At 53.7% G+C, this 18,772-nt stretch overlaps 1 protein-coding gene across 4 annotated transcripts in view; it reads left to right on the top strand.

The window, feature by feature from the left end:
- Positions 1-6,403: 6,403 nt before the first annotated feature.
- JUP (junction plakoglobin) overlaps positions 6,404-18,772 on the top strand; it is a 32,502-nt gene continuing 20,133 nt past the window's right edge. Inside the window, exon 1 of one of the 4 annotated variants that reach the window (XM_005584194.5) lies at positions 6,404-6,527. The gene's annotated coding sequence lies outside the window, so the exon portion shown is untranslated. Of the gene's footprint in view, positions 6,612-8,686; positions 8,721-18,772 lie in introns of those variants that run through there. The other 3 variants (XM_005584195.5, XM_045375958.3, XM_045375959.3) reach the window with 3 other exon arrangements.

Below are 18,772 nucleotides of genomic sequence, written 5' to 3'. Positions count from 1 at the left end.
GGCCTCCTGAGTAAGCCCTCACCCCCAAAACCAGTGGGCAGGGGCAGGAGCACAAATGAGGCCCACATGCCATAGATCTAGGTAAGTTATAGAGCACACTTCCAGGCCAGTCGTGGTGGCTCACGCCTGTAATCCTAGCACTTCGGGAGGCCGAGGCGGGCAGATCACTTGGGGCTAGGAGTTCAAGACCAGCGTGGCCAATGTGGTGAAACCCCGTCTCTACCAAAAATACAAAAATTGGCCAGGCATGGTGGCGCATGCCTGTAATCCCAGCTACTTGGGAGGCTGAGGCGTGAGAATCACTTGAACCTGGGAGGCGGAGGTTGCAGTGAGCCAAGATCACACCACTGCACTCTAGCCTGGGCGACAAAGCAAGACTCTGTCTCAAAAAAAAAAAAAAAAAAAAAAAAGAGGAGCATGCTCCCAAACTGCTAGGTCATATATACCTTCACAGGCGCACCGCCTCGATGACCTGAAAGTCCATGATGGAAGCCCAAGTTCTCACTCTGTCAGGGTATGGCAGCCCCATGGAGAATGGCTCCTCCCTGGCCACCAGCCAGGGCCTGGGCCATTTCCCTTTCCTTAGCACCTCTGGCTCTGCCTGTGCCACAAGGGCCTCCAGCCTGTGCACAGAGATTCCCTAGCCCGCGTGTCCATGCTGCCTCTATATCCCCACCCCAGCCATAACTGCCCCTTGTCATGTTCCTAGTTTGGCCCATGTGTACATGCACAGTAGCGCTGGTGCCACTGCTCCTGGGGAGAAGGACCACAGTCAGCGACCTGTAGGCCTAGAAAGTAGAGTCAGTGCTGGGCAGGAATTCCAGAGTTTCTGGTGCTGGTCCCTGGAGTGTGGTCTAGAAAGGATGTGAAGTCCATGTAGGCTCCTCTGTTCCTTTGCCCCTGTGTGGAAGGGGTGACCCCAGGAGGGCCAGAGTGGAGGCCTTTTAAAGGCCAGGACCAGCCGGGCACAGTGGCTCACGCCTGTAATTCCAGCACTTTAGGAGGCCGAGGCGGGTGGATCACGAGGTCAGGAGATCAAGACCATCCTGGTTACTACGGTGAAACCCCATCTCTACTAAAAAAAAAAACAAAAAACAAAAAAAAAAAAAACCCAGAAAATTAGCCAGGCGTGGTGGCACGTGTCTGTAGTCCCAGAAACTCAGGAGGCTGAGGTAGAAGAATTACTTGAACCCGGGAGGTGGAGGTTGCAGTGAGCCAAGGTAGCACCACTGCACTCCAGCCTGGGTGACAGAGCGAGACTCCAAAGAAAAAAAAAAAAAAAAAGGCCAGGACCTGGAGAGAAACTGGGTGTAGGGATGGCTCTGGCCAGGTGTGGTGGCTCACACCTGTAATTCCCACACTTTGGGAGGCCAAGGTGGAAGGATCACTTGAAGCCAGGAGTTCCAGACCAACCTGGGCAACATGGCAAGACCTCATCTCTACCAAAAAAAAGAAAAAATATTAGCTGGGTGTGGTGGCGCCTGTGGTCAGCTACTCAGGAGGCTGAGGTGGGGGGATCCCTTGAGCCCAGGAGGTCGAGGCTGCAGTGAGCTGTGATGTTTCCACTGCACTCCAGTTTTGGCAGCAGAGTGAGACCCTGTCTCTAAGAAAAAAAAATTAAAAAAAGGATGGCTTTGTCCCTGGGCTGAGAGATGGCTCATGCCCAAGGTGCCTCTAGCTTTCCGCATTGCCTTTCTTTCAAGTCTGCCATCCGGGAGGAATCCCGTTGTGTGATTTCCTTTTCTGCTGCTGCAAAGCCCGGGGAAGAGGCTACTGGGTGATGAAAAGGTACCATCATCGGCCTGAAGTTTGGCAACCCAGCTACTCACCCTGGGCTCCCCTTTATAGAAGTGGTTATGTCTTAGGCTACCTGAGGCTGAAGAGGCAGGAAGAAGGGTGTGTGTGTGTGTGTGTGTGTGTGTGTGTGTGTGTGTGTGTGTGTATTGGAGAGAGAAAGCTGGTGTTTGTGTATCTGAATCTGTACCCGTAAGTGTATATCCCTGAGGTGTGAGCATAGAAGTTTGTGTGTGTGTGTGTGTGGCTTGTGTAGATCTAAATCTCTGCCTGTCTCTGGGGAAAGGGCCACCATAGAATAAGGACTATGGTTTTTTTTCTTTTCTTTCTTTTTTTTTTGAGACGGAGTCTCGCCCTGTCACTCAGGCTGGAGTGCAGTGGCATGAACTTGACTCACTGCAAGCTCTGCCTCCCGGGTTCACGCCATTCTCCTGCCTCAGCCTCCCGAGTAGCTGGGACTACAGGTGCCTGCCACCACGTCCAGCTAATTTTTTCTATTTTTTAGTAGAGACGGGGTTTCATCATGTTAGCCAGGATGGTCTTGATCTCCTGACCTCGTGATCCGCCCGCCTCGGCCTCCCAAAGTGCTGGGATTACAGGCGTGAGCCACCGCGCCCGGCCTTTTTTTTTTTTTTGAGCCAGAGTTTCACGCTTGTTGCCCAGGCTGGAGTGCAATGGCACGATCTCTGCTCACTGCAACCTCTACCTCCTGGGTTCAAGCGATCCTCTGCCTCAGCCTCCTGAGTAGCTGGGATTACAGGCGTGTGCCACCACACCCAGCTAATTTTTTGTATTTATAGTACAGATGGGGTTTCTCCATGTTGGTCAGGCTGGTCTCGACCTTCTGACCTCAGGTGATCTGCCCACCTTGGCCTTCCAAAGTGCTGGGATTACAGGCATGAGCCACTGTGCCCAGCCCTAAGGACTATGTTTGAATGGAGAACAGAAACTCTTCCATCTCCTTGTATGGCCCAGAGGCCTTGTGGAAGATGAGGGGGGTTGTGAGATAAGGAGAGGATGGTGGCCTGGTGGTCCTGGACTCTGGCTGATGGTGTGCCCCCTCCCCTAGAAAAGAGCCTCCCTCCCACCAGCCCCTCACTGAACCCCTCTGCGCCAGTTACTTCTGTCTCTGCAGCAGCTTGAGATGGGCCATGTGGTACCCTTATATTCTCTACTCTGAAGCACTAGCAAGCTGCAAGGTTGAGTTAACCATATGTGGTTTTGGCAGCCCACGGACGCGGCTTCCACTGAGATCTGGGCAAGAGGAAGGAGTTGAAACTGCAGGAATGGGAATCAAGATTGGACATTAGAACAAGGAGACAGGGGCATTCACCATAAGGGAGGCTGCAGGATCTTCTTTCCTGGACATTTGTCAGAGAATTCTTGCCTTTAAAGGTTTACAGGCAGGGGACTGGATAAGATGACCTTGCGGCCTTTTCTTCAAGTTCAAGCTACAAGGGAGACTGTGGTCACAGCAACCCCCAATCCTATCCCTACATACCTCCTTTTCCCAAGAAATTTCCCAAATTGCCTATGCAGATAGCTGAGTCTAGGAAACATCATTTCTGATTCTCTTCTGTATTCTCAGATACAGATGAATCCTCAATGCCTGCCAGGCACATAGTAGGTGCTTAATAAAGAGAATGCCTTGATCTGGGAGGACAGACTCAGTTCTAATCCCAGTCTTTGCCGCTGTTGCGGTGGTGCCTCCACCAGTCCCAGCCTGTGTGTTTAGCTCTGGGGCTGGTGTGTTGCAACATGTTCCATGCTAAGACACGCAGGGGTCATTCTGACAAGACACACACACACACACACACACACACACACACGGTTTATTCTGAAGCCTTATTTCTGCTCCTCCACCCACATGGGCTCCTCCACCCCTCTCTGCAGTCAACCAGCCCTACCCTGCCTGTTTGCTGAGGTCAGGAGAAATAGGAAGGAGTTAGGCCTGGTGTGGGGCTAAGTATGTGCGTGTGTGCATGTGTGGAGGTGGAAGGTGGGCAGGAGGGGGAAGAAATGAAACCCTGGCAGCTGCAGCAGTCCAGGATTGTGAGCCCATTCCCCCCCCCCAGCTGTGGCCTGGCTACAGCTCTGTGTGCCAGGGTGACAAGCAAGTGGATGGGGCAGGGATAAGGCAGGGAATAAGACAGGGAGGTAAGCTGGAGGATCGGGAGTTGGGGAAACAGGCAAAGGGCAGTGGCCCTGGTTATGGGATGGCCAATAGTTCAGGGGTGTCCGTATCTCCCTGGCCCTGCTTTTGGATGGTGCAACTTCAGAAGGGAGAATGTTCAGCTACCATTCCTTTCTCCGGTGGGGAAAGTGGTCAAGGACGCTGCTAAGGTACCTTCATCCAGCCCCTCCTGTGTGCTAGCTTTGGAGCTGTAGTGCTTTGTTGCCAGGGGACCTTTTTCTAAACCACCACTCCCCCAACACCCACCCACACAGGCTGCTTCTGCTTATCCTTCTATGATCTCTTTGAAGGTTGGGATCATTTTTATATTCTGTGTCACCAGATTTTATTTTCTGTGTTCACCAGTGCCTAACATAGAGTTGACACTGAATACTCAAGTGCTGAATGAAGGAATGTTTGTAGGGTCCTTGGCACACCATACAACCACGACCAGCATTCATGTCATCAACCACAGAAAGGAAGTGCCCTTGTCTTCTTAAGCTGCCTGTGAAAAGTTCTTTTTATGTTTTTGAGACAGAGTCTCACTCCGTCGCCCAGGCTGGAGTGCAATGGCATGATCTCAGCTCACTCCGCCTCCCAGGTTCAAGTGATTCTTCTGCCTCAGCCTCCTGAGTAGCTGGGATTACAGGTGCCCGCTGCCATGCCGGCTATTTTTTGTAGTTTTAGTAGAGACGGGGTTTCACCATGTTGGCCAGTCCGGTCTCAAACTCCCAACCTCAGGTGATCCGCCTGCCTCAGCCTCTCAAAGTGTTGGGATTACAGGCGCCCACCACCATGCCTGGCTAATTTTTGTATTTTTAGTAGAGACGAGGTTTCACCATGTTGGCCAGACTGGTCTTGAACTCCTGACCTCAAGTGATCTGCCCACCTTGGCCTCCCAAAGTGCTGGGATTACAGGCATAAGCCACCACACCTGGCCGAGAAGTTCTTTCTGATCTCTACCCCAGGCTCTCCTATCGTGGAGGGATGTGCTACCCAGTTTCTTTTTTTCTTTTTCTTTTTGTTTGAGATGGAGTCTCACTCTGTCACGCTGAGGCCGGAGTGCAGTGACATGATCTCAGCTCACTGCAACCTCCGCCTCCCGGGTTCAAGCAATTCTCCTGCCTCAGTCTCCCAAGCAGCTGGGATTATAGTTGCCCGCCACCACGCCCAGCTAATTTTTTGTATTTTTAGTAGATATGGAGTTTCACCATATTGGCCAGGCTGGTGTTGATCTCCCGACCTCAGGTTATCCACCCACCTTGGCCTGCCCCGTTTCTTTCATGCCTGGGTTTCTTTCAGATCTGCTGCTTGATGTTTCCAAGCCCATCAAAGCCTCCTGACACCAATACTGTATTTTTGTGCCAATTAATTGTTCTGTCTCTCCTCCCAGTGTTTGTGCCTTTTCTCTGCCCCTTCCCCCATTGCCTTGACATTTTATGTCTATGCATTTTATGTTCCATGAAGGGAACAGCTGGTTCGATGGTCCTTCAAATGAGAAGGAGGTTCTAGCTTGGGGTGTGCCACTTTGTAGTTTTGTGACTTATCTGAACCTCGGTTTCTTCATCTTTACAATGAGGGTCGTTTTCTCATCTTAACTATTTTTTCAGAGCTGTCACAATAATTAAAACAAAAATATCATTAATTTAAATTCTAACCTTTAGCAGTTTCCGAGTGCTTTCACAAACCTGACTTCATTTAATCCCCACATACTCCAGAGAGGTAGATACGGCTAATGTATCCAGTTTACAGATGAGGAGAAACAGGGTGAAGTAACTTGTCTAAGATCATACTAAGTGGGAGAACACAAACCCTGGTCTTCTAATTCTAAATCCCAGGAGTACTCCATCTTTGGGGGGAAAAAATCCCAACCCAGCACAAAGCCTATGAAATGCTATACAAATATGTGATTACTACTTTGGGGCAAGGATGAATAAGCCCAAAGAAGCATCATGCTTGACGCTGAGTTGGCTGGCCGGTGAAGGCGTCTGTCCCTTCCCTTAGTATCCCCTGACTTACCTGTTGGACAGGTAGGGGGAAGGGGAGAGTAATGAGTCTCACCTGCTCAGAGCAAGGGTGGGGCAAGACACACCCCATCCCTTCCATTGGTTTTTTCCTTAGTCTTACTGACAGCCCCTTGTCCAATCAGGAGGAAGTAACTTTCTATCTGCCAATAGGTGCAGTGTTAGGATGAGACCTCAAGTTAGAGTCCATCCCTAGAGCCGACTGGCAGTCCCTGGGGCCAATGGCAAGCGGATAAACAGAGGCGGCCGTGGAAGAGGACTGGAGGTGAGGCTCCGCCCCTCGACGGGACAGTCAGGCGAGACAGCCAGTGAGCTCGCACCAGAGGGTGGGCGTCTCCCCCAGGGGCGGAGCTTCGAGGTGGCGAGGGGCGTGGCTTGGCTGTCAGGTCTCTTTGCCTTTTGTTCGGTTACTGAGTTGCTGCCTTGGCCAGAGTCCGGAGCAGCCGCCGCCCGACCACGCCGAGCTCAGTTAGCTGCCTGCGCCGGCTCCCACCCCGGCCCGACCCCGACCCGGCCCGGCCAGGCCCCATACTAAGGTGCGGGCGATCGGGAGCAGGTATCGCTGGGGAGAGAAGGGGTGGCGAGCGCCCGCGAGGCCGGTCCCTGCCGTCTCTGGGCAGGTGAGGGCGGGTGCCATGGAGCGCCACCCTGCACCGGCGGCAGGGGGCGCGCTGGGGTCCTGGGCGCGGCGACCTGGGGGTCGCGCGGTTTGGGCAGAGCGCGCCTGGGAGCTCCGCGAGCCAGAGATCTGAGCAGGGCGGGAGGGATCCGGACAGGTGCCTCCGGAGTCGTGCCTCCCCCGGGGCCCGCGCCCCTCGCCCGACGCCGCGTCCCTGACTCTCGCCCTGAGCTGGTGGGGGAGACTTTGCCCTGCTTTGACTGCGTCCCAGGGCTCACGCTGCAGTCAGGAATTTACCGTTTGGGAAACTTGCTGCCGCTGGTCTCTGGGGCCACTCTCACCCCACCCCACGCGTCATCCTCGCTTTCCCTCCCTCCCTACTCCCCCAGGCCTGGGTGGGGCCCTATTGTCTGCGCCCAGCTTGCCCAACTGTGGGGGCCGAGCACACATTTTCCTAGCGACGCTGGCCCCACCTGCCGAGCAGGTGAGCGCACGGAGTCCAGAGGCCCTGCCCTCCAACTCCCAGAGCCTCGTCCATACTACCTGCGGCGCCTCCCTCCACTCCGGTGGGAGCCGGGCTCTGGCTTCTTCAGCGGAGGTGGGATGGAGTGACAGTGGTGGGTGCAGGGCTCGACCCAGTGTCCAGCTGGTGTGTCTGGCATCCGTGGCTCGCCCTGGAGTCTGGGGGGTGGGGTCTGTGCACGGATGAAGAATTCAGGGTCACCTGGCCCAGTTTCCAGTAGCTGTGGCTGCTAGAGTGTTGGTAGGGGAACAGGACCCGTCTTCTTCTCTAACCTCTTATTGTTGGAAAAATCACCCAAAACAAACTTTGCAGGAGGAAGTATTCACAGCAGCTTGATCTGGGGGTTTTCCTGTCTCCTTGCCCAAAACTTCCTTTAGGCTTAGGGGGTCCTTCTTGGTGCAAAGCCCCTTCCCCTAGCCGGCCCCTGGCTGAACCTGGGCGGGTGCCTGCGCTCCGACCCTGTCTTCCCTGCCCCCACCTTCATCCTCTTCGCTGGGCCCCAGGGGCCTGAGGTGGGGGCCGGGGTGGGGGGTGGAAAGTGCTGAGAGGGGAAGCAGCTTCTTCCTTCTCTTCCTGCCTCCGGGGACCACCACACCCCCTCAGACGAGGCCTGCGTAAGCGGCTCTCTCTCTCAAGCTCTGCCCCCTCCCCAGGAATGGGGGTGGGGCAGGGCTGGGCCAAACTGAGGAAGGTGGGGGGAGTGGTTGTTCTTGTCTTTTTTTTTTCTCTACCCCATCCCCCACATTACTTAGCTGGCTGGTAATTGAGGCAAAAGAGCATGAGGCTGTGGGACTTGCCTTCCATTTGATTTCTGAATTATGAAGGTGCATGCTTTCTGGAGGCCTGCACAGACCTTTCCCACCCCCTTTCCTGAAAGAATTTGACAGGGAAAGTGAGACCGGAGGAAGGCTTTTTGGGGGAAGGTTTCTTCAGTGCTAGACTCCCTCAGGCAGAGCTGCATCGGGCCCCTGCCTTCCCTGCTCCCAATTTCCTGAGACCCCCCCACCCTCCGGAATTGGGAATCTTGACCAGGCTTTCTACCCCGGTTTAAAAAACAATCTGAAGTGTGGTCTTTTTGCAGGATTTGGAGCCCAGCCTCCTTGGGGAACAGAGAGAGAATACCACAGTTGGGTTCTCTCTCAGTCCTAGGGGTGGGAGAAAGATTGCGGGGAGCGGGGATGGAGAGTGCTTGGAGGGGGAGAGTCTACCACCTCTTTCTTTGTTGTAGATGGGGGAGTGAGGCTGGGGGCCCAGACTCAGCCCCTTTATCCTGGGTGGGGATCACGCTCAGCCCGGGGCTAGGGGGAAGTCAGTGTGGGAACTCAGATCCTTTTCTGCTGGAGGAGGGGGGCGGTGCACCTCTGGGGCGCAACAGGAGCACGGAGTTTGGGCAAAAATAACCTGCTTTCCCTCTTCTCCCTGCCAAGGTGGAGGAGGGGAGGGCATTGTAATTATGTTGGCTAAATGATTAGTTTAGCTAATCTGGTTTGTGGCTGTGATGAAAAGATAATACTGAGGAAGTACTACTAGGAGGTGCCTGGTGAAAACTGGCCACTGACTGGACTGGGGGACGCGGAGGAGGAGAAGGTAGGACCCAATTAGTCATTTCTTGCTAGATCAAGCCCCAGCTTGGGTGACTTGAGCCCTCCCACCCCCACTCCACCCCTCCCTTGCACCCTGGCTCCACTCCATTCCCTCTGGAACCTCTGGGCTGCCAGGGCTGAGGCTTTGAGAATGCAGTGTATAGGAACGAAAAAGGTCGGGCTAGGGCTGCCAACCTTCTTCCCTTCCTGGAGCCACCTTAGAATGAGATCGGTCAATTGACTAGTCTACAGAAGGACTGTTTGTTTGGAGAGATGGGACAGTGGGGCAGTTCTGAGCACAGGGCTTTGGGCTTGAACTGAGCTGGGTTTGAGAACCAGCTCTGTCTCTCATTACATTGCCTGAGTCTCAGTGACTTCTTTGGCAAAATGGGAATACAACACCTATCTACCCGGTAAGTACTTGACAAATGGTAACTCAAGATCAAGGTCAGACTTTACAGAAACCAAGCACTTTCTTTTTTTTTTGTTTTTTTTTTGAGGTGGAGTCTCGCTCTGTCACCTAGGCTCACTGCAGCCTCCGCCTCCTAGGTTCAAGCGATTCTCCTGCCTCAGCCTCCTGAGTAGCTGGGATTACAGGTGCATGCCACCACGCCCGGCTAATTTTTGTATTTTTAGTAGAGATGGGGTTTCACCATGTTGCGCAGGCTGGTCTTGATCTACTGACCTTGTGATTCGCCTGCCTCGGCCTCCCAAAGTGCTGGGATTACAGGCGTAAGCCACCTCACCTGGCCCAAACCAAGCACTTTCATTAACTATTCTTACTTAATCCTTATGGCTGAACAGGCTGGATGGCTCAAACCTGTAATCCCAGCACATTAGGAGGCCCACAAGGGCGGATTGCTTGATTGAGCCCAGGAATTCCAGACCAGTCTGGGCAACATGGTGAAACCCTGTCTCTACAAAAAATAGAAAAATTAGCCGGGCATGGTGGTGCATGCCTATGGTCCCAGCTACTGGAAGGGTTGAGGTGGGAGGATTACCTGAGCCCAGGGAGGTCAAGGCTGCAGTGAGCTGTGTCACTGTATTCCAGCCTGGGCAACAGAGTGAGTCCCTGACTCAAAAAAAAAAAAAAAAAAAAAAAAAAAGCGGGTATCATTTTCCCCATTCTACAGATGAGGAAATTGAAACTCAAGGAACTTAAGTAATTTCCCCAAGGTTGTACAGCGAGACCCAAGCAGCACCAAGACTGGCGTTTTGGTCCTCTGATTCCAAGCCCAGAACCCATCCTGCTGTATTGCCCCATACAGCTCTGGAAACGATTTTTTTTTTTGAGATGGAGTCTCGCTCTGCCACCCAGGCTGGAGTGCAGTGGCATGATCTCTGCTCACTGCAACCTCCACCTCCTGGGTTCAAGCGATCCTTCTCTTTCAGCCTCCCGAGTAGCTGGGATTACAGGTATGTACCACCACACCGGGCTAATTTTTGTATTTTTAGTGGAGATGGGGTTTCACCATGTTGGCCAGGATGGTCTCGAACTCCTGACCTCAGGAGATCCGCCCGCCTCAGCCTCCCAAAGCGCTGGGATTACAGGTGTGAGTGGAAAGGATTTTTCTGCACCCCCTTTCGAGAGCCTCTGCCTGATTGGGGAGAGGATAATTCAGACGGGCCCATAAAGGTATGCGTGAGTGGTGAATGCAGGGCAGGTTTGGTAGGTGAGGGTGATACCTGTCCTGGCCACCAGCCCTCTGAAATCTCCCCAGTGGCTTGATTTTTAGTTTCCGGTAGAGGAGGCTTCTCCCCAAGCCAGGGCTGCGTGGTGGGTGTTGGGGAAAGGTTGAGAGGAAAAGAGGAGGCAGGGGTCAAAGCTGTGCTGCCTCCTAGCTTGAGTTAGGTAGAACCATGGCTGTTTTGGGCTTGTTCATGTGTAGGAAGTGGGAGTTGCCTGCTTTGCTGGGGGCTGGGGCTATGCCAAGATAAAGGGTGCTGCCCTGTGGGGAGTGGCGAGAAACGAGAGTCCAGTTTAGGCCTGGGCTAATGTCCTGCTGGAGCGGACCAGGCAGTGCTGCCAGGCTGCTCTTGATGGGGAACTGGCTGTCCTCAGCTCTGAAGCCCAAGAGACCTGAGATAGGCAACTGCTGAGAGGGCCTTTCTGGTGATGGAGGTGGGGGTCATGTGTGCTGCCTGTCAGCCAGAGCCTTGGCCCTCTAGGGAGGAGCTGGTGTCAGATTGTCCTCCAGACCTGCCTGGTTCTGGCGTCTCTGCCAGCTGGACATCGAACACCAGAATGGGCCTGGATTTGGGGTCTGGGAAATGGGTTCTCTTTATGTGATGGTGCAGTCGGAGTACTGAGCCTGTCACTACCACGCTTCTGGGTCCCCTGAGGGCAGGCGGGGACCCCAGACAGGGGGATTATTGATTGTGGAGAAGGCTAATGGGACTTGAGACAGAGAAGAAAACAATGAACCCCATCCCACTGACTACAACAAAGAGGGGATGAGGTTGCAGTTTCCCATCTCCCCCGAGGACATGAGAGCTCCTGCATGCTGCACTTACTGAAGGGACTTGAAGGGACGCAGTCTAGACAGGAGGAAGGGCTTTCTGCCTGCTAAAGATGAGATCTTGAGTTGAGAAGTAAGAGAGAGAGGTGGAGGCTCAGCATTGACTCTTCTCTGATGAGGGCCATCCTGTCCGTCAGGGAGGCCAGGCGGGAATTGCTGCCCTTTGGGGAGACTCTTCATCTTGTATCTTTTGGGAGAAGAGCGAGCTGGCAGTGAGAGGGAAAGCCATCTGTGAGCTGGCCCCGTGACCCCTGTGAAGAGGAAAAGCAGTGTGGCTGGGCAGGCCACCAGGGCTTGTGTTCCTGAAAGTGACACTGAGCGGCCTCTCCTGGGACATGGTTGAGTCTGGGGATGTGGAATACCTCATTGTGAAGCAACTTCCTCTGCCAGGCCTGAAGGGAAAGCTCGTGGACCACTCCCCTTTGCTCAGCCTCCTGGCATCTTGGCCTTTGGGGCCAGTAGGGCAGGAAGCTCAGCCTTCTTGCTTTCTTTTGTTCTTTCTTTCGTTCTTTCATTCTTTTCGTTCATTCTTTTTTTTTGAGACGAGTCTCTCACTCTGTCACCCAACTGGAGTGTAGTGGCGCAATCTTGGCTCACTGCAACCTCCACCTCCCGGGTTCAGGTGATTCTCCTGTCTCAGCCTCCTGCGTAGCTGAGACTACCAGCGCCTGCCACTATGCCCAGCTAATTTTTGCATTTGTAGTAGAGACAGGGTTTCAACCATATTGGTCAGGCTGGTCTTGAACTCCTGACCTCAGGTGATCCACTCACCTCAGCCTCCCAAAGTGCTGGGATTATAGGCGTGAGTCACCACTATTGGCACTCAGCTTTCTTTCCTCCTCTCTTTTCCTCTCCTCTTTTCTTTCCTTTTTTTTGGTTTGGTTTTTGAGATGGAGTCTTGTTCTGTCTCCCAGGCTGGAGTGCAGTGATGCAGTCTCAGCTCACTGCAACCTCTGCCTCCCAGGTTCAAACAATTCTACTGCCTCATCCTCCTGAGTAGCTGGGACTACAGGCACACACCACCATGCCCAGTTAAGTTTTGTATTTTTAGTAGAGATGGGGGTTTCACCATGTTGGCCAGGCTGGTCTTGAATTCCTGCTCAAGTGATCCACCCACCTCAGCCTCCCAAAGTGCTGGGATTACAGGCGTGAGCCACTGGGCCTGGCCTTCTTTCCTTTTTTTGAGGTAGGGACTCACTCTGTCCCTCAGGCTAGAGTGCAGTGACGTGATCACAGCTCACTGCATCCTTGAACTCTGGGCTCAAGCAATCCTCCTGCCCAGCCTCCCAAGTAGCTGGGTCCACAAGTGTGCACCACCATGCCCAGCTAATTTTTAAAGTTTTGTGTAGAGACAGGGTCTTGCTATGTTGCCCAGGCTGGTCTTGGACTCCTGAGCTCAAGCATTTGTCCCACCTGAGCCTCCCAAAGTGCTGGGATTATGGGCATGAGCCACCATGCCCAGCTGAAGCTCAGCTTTCTGTGTCTTTCTCTACTATGAAGACAGTGGCAGGGACCAGAGCAGAGTTGGGATAGGGGCTTGGCAATCAATAAGCTGCTTATTTAGGGGAGACTCCTCCTCTCCCTTGATTGAGAAAGTAACATCTGGCTGGGGCAGTGGCTTACGCCTGTAATCCCAACCACTCTGAAGGTTGAGGCAGGAGGATTGCTTGAGGCCAGGACTTTGAGACCAGCCTGCCAGCCTGTGCAATACAGCAAGACCCCATCTCTTAAAAAAAAAAAATTAGAGCATGGTGGTATGTGCCTGTGGTCCTAGCTACTTGGGAGGCTGAGGTGGAAGGATTGCTTGAGCCCAGCAGTTGAAGGCTGCAGTGAGCCATGGTTGTGCCACTGTACTCCAGCGTGGGCAACAGAGTGAGACCTTGTCTCAAAAAAGAAAAAGAAAATAAAAAAAGTAATATCTGATCATTGTAAAAAAAAGTTGGGAAGTTTAGAAAAGTTTAAGAGAAAAGAAAAAAATTGCCCATAATCCAAAACGGCAACTTTCATTAAGTTTCATTAAGGTCTCTTCCTCTTTGCTTTTCTTTTTTTCTTTCTTTCTTTTTTTTTGAGATGGAGTCTTGCTCTTGTTGCCCAGGCTGAAGTACAGTGGCACAATCTCAGCTCACTGCAACCTCTGCCTTCTGGTTTCAAGCGATTCTCTTGCCTCAGCCTCCTGAGTAGCTGGGATTAAAGGCACCTGCCACCACGCCTGGCTAGTTTTTTTTATTTTCAGCAGAGACAGGGTTTCACCATGTTGGCCAGGCTGGTCTGGAACTCCAGGCCTTGTGACCCACCCGCCTTGGCCTCCCAAAGTGCTGGGATTACAGGCATGAGCTACCACGCCCAGCCAAGTCTCTTCCTCTTTTCTTAGCATCCTTTTGTTCTTTAGCCTTGATCTTGATGAGCTCATCCTTTGTATATAGTAACTTTTTTTTTTTTTTTTTTTGAGATGGGGTCTCACTCTGTTGCCCAGGCTGGAGTGCAGATCTCGGCTCACTGCAACCTCCTCCTCCCGGGCTCAAGCGATCCTCCTACCTCAGCCTCCCAAGTAGCTGGGACTACAGGCACATGCCACCACGCCCGGCTAATTTCTGCATTTTTTTGTAGAGATGGAGTTTCGCTATGTTGCCCACACTGTTCTGGAACTCCTGGGCTCAAGGGATTCACCTGCCTTGGCCTCCTAAAGTGCTGGGATTACAGGGATGAGCCACTGCACCCTGCCTACAGTAACAGATTTTAGCCAAACTTTTATTCCAATCCTGGTTTTCCAGCCTGTGTTGTACAATAAACAGATGGATCTTCCCAGGAGAGGGTTATATGTAGGGATCCTTGCAGAATCACACCCTGTAGAATCACACCCGAGGGAGTGGGCCTCAGTCAGCTGGGGTCCGACCTGCTGTTATTGAGGAGTGGGCTGCCCCTGGACCCCAGGCTGCCCAAGCCCCACTGGTGGTGGTTGGAGGCAGTGCAATGAAAGTACTTGTGTATTTTGCGTCACCAACACACGTCAACCTTTTGTTGTTGTTTCCTGGTGTGGGGTGAAGTGTTTTTCCATTCCCAGGAGTCTCGGTCTGGGGTCGTCTGCTGGTTTGGGAATCTGCCCACGGGGGTCACCAGCAGGGAATGGAGCTCCAGCTGGAGCCCTCTCCAGGGGAGCATAGAGGTCCCCGGGTCGAGCCACTTGGCCATGGCATTTCCCTCTCCTACAAATCCCCTTCATTTTCCCACCCGGGTTTGTTTACTTTGGGAAGGAGCCCAGAAGGAGGAAAATAAACAGCAGCTGGGTCGGCAGGCCTGAGCCTCCCCCAGGCCCCAGCTCATCCTCAGGCCACAGCCCGGGCTGCCCTCCAGACTGGAAGTAAGGGTTTTCCTCCGGAAGCCTAAGACCAGCTTCTCTGACACAGCTCCTGCTTCAGTTCTGCCCTCTTGGAATGGACCAGCTTGCTGATGGAGACCACAGTGTCTGCCAGAGAACCTCTAGTCTGCAGGAGGTTCCCTCCTGGAGCTGCCAGCCAGAGGGGAGAGGCCTCCTTGGGCAGCCCCAGTCTGAGAGGGAGACAGGCCCTCAAGGGAAGCCATCATGCACTTTCTAGAGTCTGTTTGTGTCTGTGCTTGGAACTGCGGGCCAGACCTCAGCGGGAGCCAGGGACAAAGTGGGGAAGGTCGGGGCTGGAGACCCCGCTGAGCCCAGCTTCCCCCTGGGACTGCTATGTGGGGAATGCTCACGCCTGGCTGTGCAGCTGCCCCTGGCTGCAGGAAGCAGCATGGACTGGCCTTGGGGCAGCCAGTGTCACCACCTGGCCTGAGCGAAGCTCCACTTCCCTTCTCCTCAGCCATGTTTCCTTCACCTCCCCAGGGCCTGGGAGGCAGCTCCCTATCTAGTCCCCATCTTAGGGGTCAGAGAAAGCAGCCAGGGTCCCCCCAAGCAGACTGCCAGCCACCTTGCCCAGCAGGTCTCTGTGCCGGCCGTCACCTTTTTTTCTTTTTCTTTTTTTCTTTTTTTTTGAGACAAGTCTCACACTGTAACCCCGGCTGGAGTGCAATTGGCGCGATCTCGGCTCACTGCAACCTCCGCCTCCCAGGTTCAAGTGATTCACCTGCCTCAGCCTTCTGAGTAGCTGGGATTACAGGCGTCCACCATCACGCCTCACTAATTTTTTGTATTTTTAGTAGAGATGGGGTTTCACTATGTTGGCCAGGATGGTCTCAAACTCCTGACCTTGTGATCCACCCGCCTCGGCCTCCCAATATGCTGGGACTACAGGCGTGAGCCACCATGCCCGGACCCCTCACCTTTCTTTTTTGAGATATGGTCTCGCTCTGTTGCCTAGGCTGGAGTGGAGTGATCTTGGCTCACTGCAGCCTCAGTCACCTGGGCTCAAGTGACGCTTCAGCTTCCAGAGTAGCTGGGACTGCAGGTGCGTGCCACCATGCCCGGCTAATTTATTTTTATTTTTTGTAGAGACAGGGTCTTACTATGTTGCCCAGGCTGGTCTTGAACTCCTGGGCTCAAACGACCCTCCCACCTCCGCCTTCCAAAGTGCTGGGATTATAGGCATGAACTACTGCTCCAGCTGGCTTCCGCCTCCTCTGCCATCTCTTTGTTCTTCTAGTATGTGAATGCATGCCTTTCCTGTGGACAGAGGGCTTCCAGAGTCACAGCGATGAAAGAAGTCACTTGATCATCTCCATTTTACAGATAAGAAAATGAAGCTTAAGGAAATCGAGCCCCTCTCCTCACTCAGAACCCTGTGCTCACCCTGTCGCTGTCTGAGCCTGGGAAATCCTGTGCTCACCCTGTCGCTGTCTGAGCCTGGGGACCTGTGTCTGCAAAGCGTGCTGGCCTCTAGCCTAAGGAACCTCAGGGGCACCCAGCCCTGCCCTGCTCCGCCCTGCTCCTCTGTCCCCAAATGCAGTGTTTCTGAGCCTGCTTCCAGCATGGCCTCTGGGGTAACCCATTCCTGTCCTTATTTCCAGGTGTCTTGGCACTTTGGTGCCCTGCAACCCAGCCTAGATGTGCCTGTTGCTGACTGTCCTTGGCAGGTGCTGGCTGGGGAAGGAGCCTGGTGTAGCTCTGGTTGGGCTATTTTTAATGTCAGGGCTGGGCCACACTCTGCCAGGTCAGTCTTGGATTTAGGGTGCCCGGTGCCAGCCCTCTAGGTTGGCTGTGCAGAGGAGGAGGCAGGAATGAAGGGTAGGGGTGCACCCAGTCTAGCCGTATTACTTGCTCACACTTACCTGATGTGGGCCCCGTGGGGAAGGGTCCTCTGCACCCCCTCTCCAGGGCCCGTCTTCCTTCTTCCTGTCCTTGGGCTGTCCCTACAGTCTCTGATCTGGCTTCTTCCTCCCAGGCTGCTAACAATAGAGCAGGCTCTAAACAAAGGCCCCCCATTCAACTCAGAAACCCGCCCTGTCTCTGTCCCTGCCCGTCTCTGGCTGGGGCGAGTGGGCAGGGCCCACGTCTGTGTCTCTCGCTTCCACCCTGGCTCTGTCCAGGGGCATTGCGGAAGGTCTGACTCCATGTCCAGGGTGGAGAGGGACAAGACTGAACTGGGTGCGGCCCCCTCCACCCTGGGAACTGTAAAACCAGCACTTTTGTTTCTTGTAGGAGAAGTTCCCTTGTTCTCCTGGGCAGTAGGTAAGGAGAAGGGTGGGGCTGGTTGACAGTCCTGCCTGAGGTCTGACTTCCAGCCTTCCTGTTGCAGGAATAGCTCCCTTGACTCCTTCCTCAGGAGGAGTTCCGGAGTGTGTCCTCTCCCAGAACTGGTTCCCAACTCTGACGTTGCCCACCCCCAGCCTTCTGTCTGTCGTGGGAATCCTGGTTTTTTATTCCTAGAATCTTAGACATAACATTCCTTTGAGATCCAGGGACACAAAGACACCCAGCAAGTTTGTAGCAGAGCTGGGACTAGAACCTGGGACTCTTTTTTTTTTTTTTTTTTCTGAGACAGGGTCTTGCTCTGTTGTCACCCAGGCTTGGAGTGCAGTGGCGTGGTCTCGGCTCGCTGCAACCTCCACCTCCCTGGTTCAAGCAATTCTTCTGCCCCAGCGTCCCGAGTAGCTGGGATTACAGGTGTGCACCACCATGCCAGGCTAATTTTTATACTTTTTAGTAGAGACAGAATTTCACCATGTTGACCAGGATGGTCTTGAACTCCCGACCTCGTGATCTGCCCGCTTCGGCCTCCCAGAGTGCTGGGATTACAGGCGTGAGCCAGTGCACCCAGCCTGAACCTGGTACTCTTGATTTGCAGCCGGGTGCTCTGCTTCCATCTGCAAGCACCTTGGTCCCCTCCTCCCCTTGGCAAGAGGGCTCAGCTCCACTCAGGCTCGTCTAGTGGACTGGATGCTCCTCCTACCATGAGTGCTGCCATTTTCTCAGTGTGCAGGCACAGCTTCTTCACCTAGAAATTGGGAATAAAGCCGGGCGCAGTGGCCCATGCCTATAATCCCAGCACTTTGGGAGGCCAAAGTGGGCAGATCATCTGAGGTCAGGAGTTCAAGACAAGCCTGGCCAATGTGGTGAAACCTGGTCTCTACTAAAAATACAAAAATTAGCCAGGTGTGGTGGTGCACGCCTGTAGTCCCAGCTACTTGGGTGGTTGGGGCAGGAGAATCGCTGGAACCCGGGAGGTGGAGGTTGCAGTGAGCCAAGATCGTGCCACTGTTCTCTAGCTTGGGCGACAGAGAGAGATTCTGTCTCAAAAAAGAAAGAAAGAAAGAAATTGGAAATAATAAAACATCTGCCAGGTTGCTTTGAGGGAAGAACAAGATTCATATAATAATAAAGGCCAATGGGAACCCTCGCCCCCCACCCCCATGGCATCCTGTGGCCTCTGTCTCTCCCTGGGTAGCTGTCCAGCCCTCAGCAGTCTCCTGACGGTCCACCTGGGCTGGTGGGGGTGGTGAGGGGCCTGCTGAGGAAGTTCCTCGGCTTGACTCTGGTGGTCCCTTTAGACGTGAGGCTGGCAAGGGGTGACCCTTGTTTGGAGTGAGGCCCGTTTCCCTCTCCTTTAGCTGAGAAGCCCCAGGGTTAGGCACTGTCTATGGAGGAGGGCCCTCTGGCTGGGATGCAGTGTGTTTGTGGACCAGAGCTGCAGATGTCCAGCAGTGTCCAGATGTCGCTCAGCCTTGAGCCCAGCAGAGCGGCATTCAGCAGGTTATTGCCACTGTGTTTACTGATACACTTACACCTTCCTTCCCTCCCGGGGGCAGCTTCTCTTCCAAGCTCTCTGCTGCTCTTTCTTGGGACTCCCCCTTGGGGCAGGGAAATGGTTGGGGAAGGCGGCACAGCAGGAGGAGCTCAGGATTTTTTTTTTTTTTTTTGAGACAGAGTCTCGCTTTGTTGCCCAGGCTGGAGTGCAGTGGCCGGATCTCGGCTCACTGCAAGCTCCGCCTCCCGGGTTTACGCCATTCTCCTGCCTCAGCCTCCCGAGTAGCTGGGACTACAGGCGCCCGCCACCTCGCCCGGCTAGTTTTTTTTTTTGTATTTTGTAGTAGAGATGGGGTTTCACCGTGTTAGCCAGGATGGTCTGGA

Source organism: Macaca fascicularis, chromosome 16 (genome assembly GCF_037993035.2).
Source record: "Macaca fascicularis isolate 582-1 chromosome 16, T2T-MFA8v1.1".
Classification (NCBI taxonomy): Eukaryota; Metazoa; Chordata; class Mammalia; order Primates; family Cercopithecidae; genus Macaca; species Macaca fascicularis.
The sequence above is the reverse complement of the archived record's forward strand: the minus strand, read 5'-3'. Positions and strand labels throughout refer to the sequence as shown.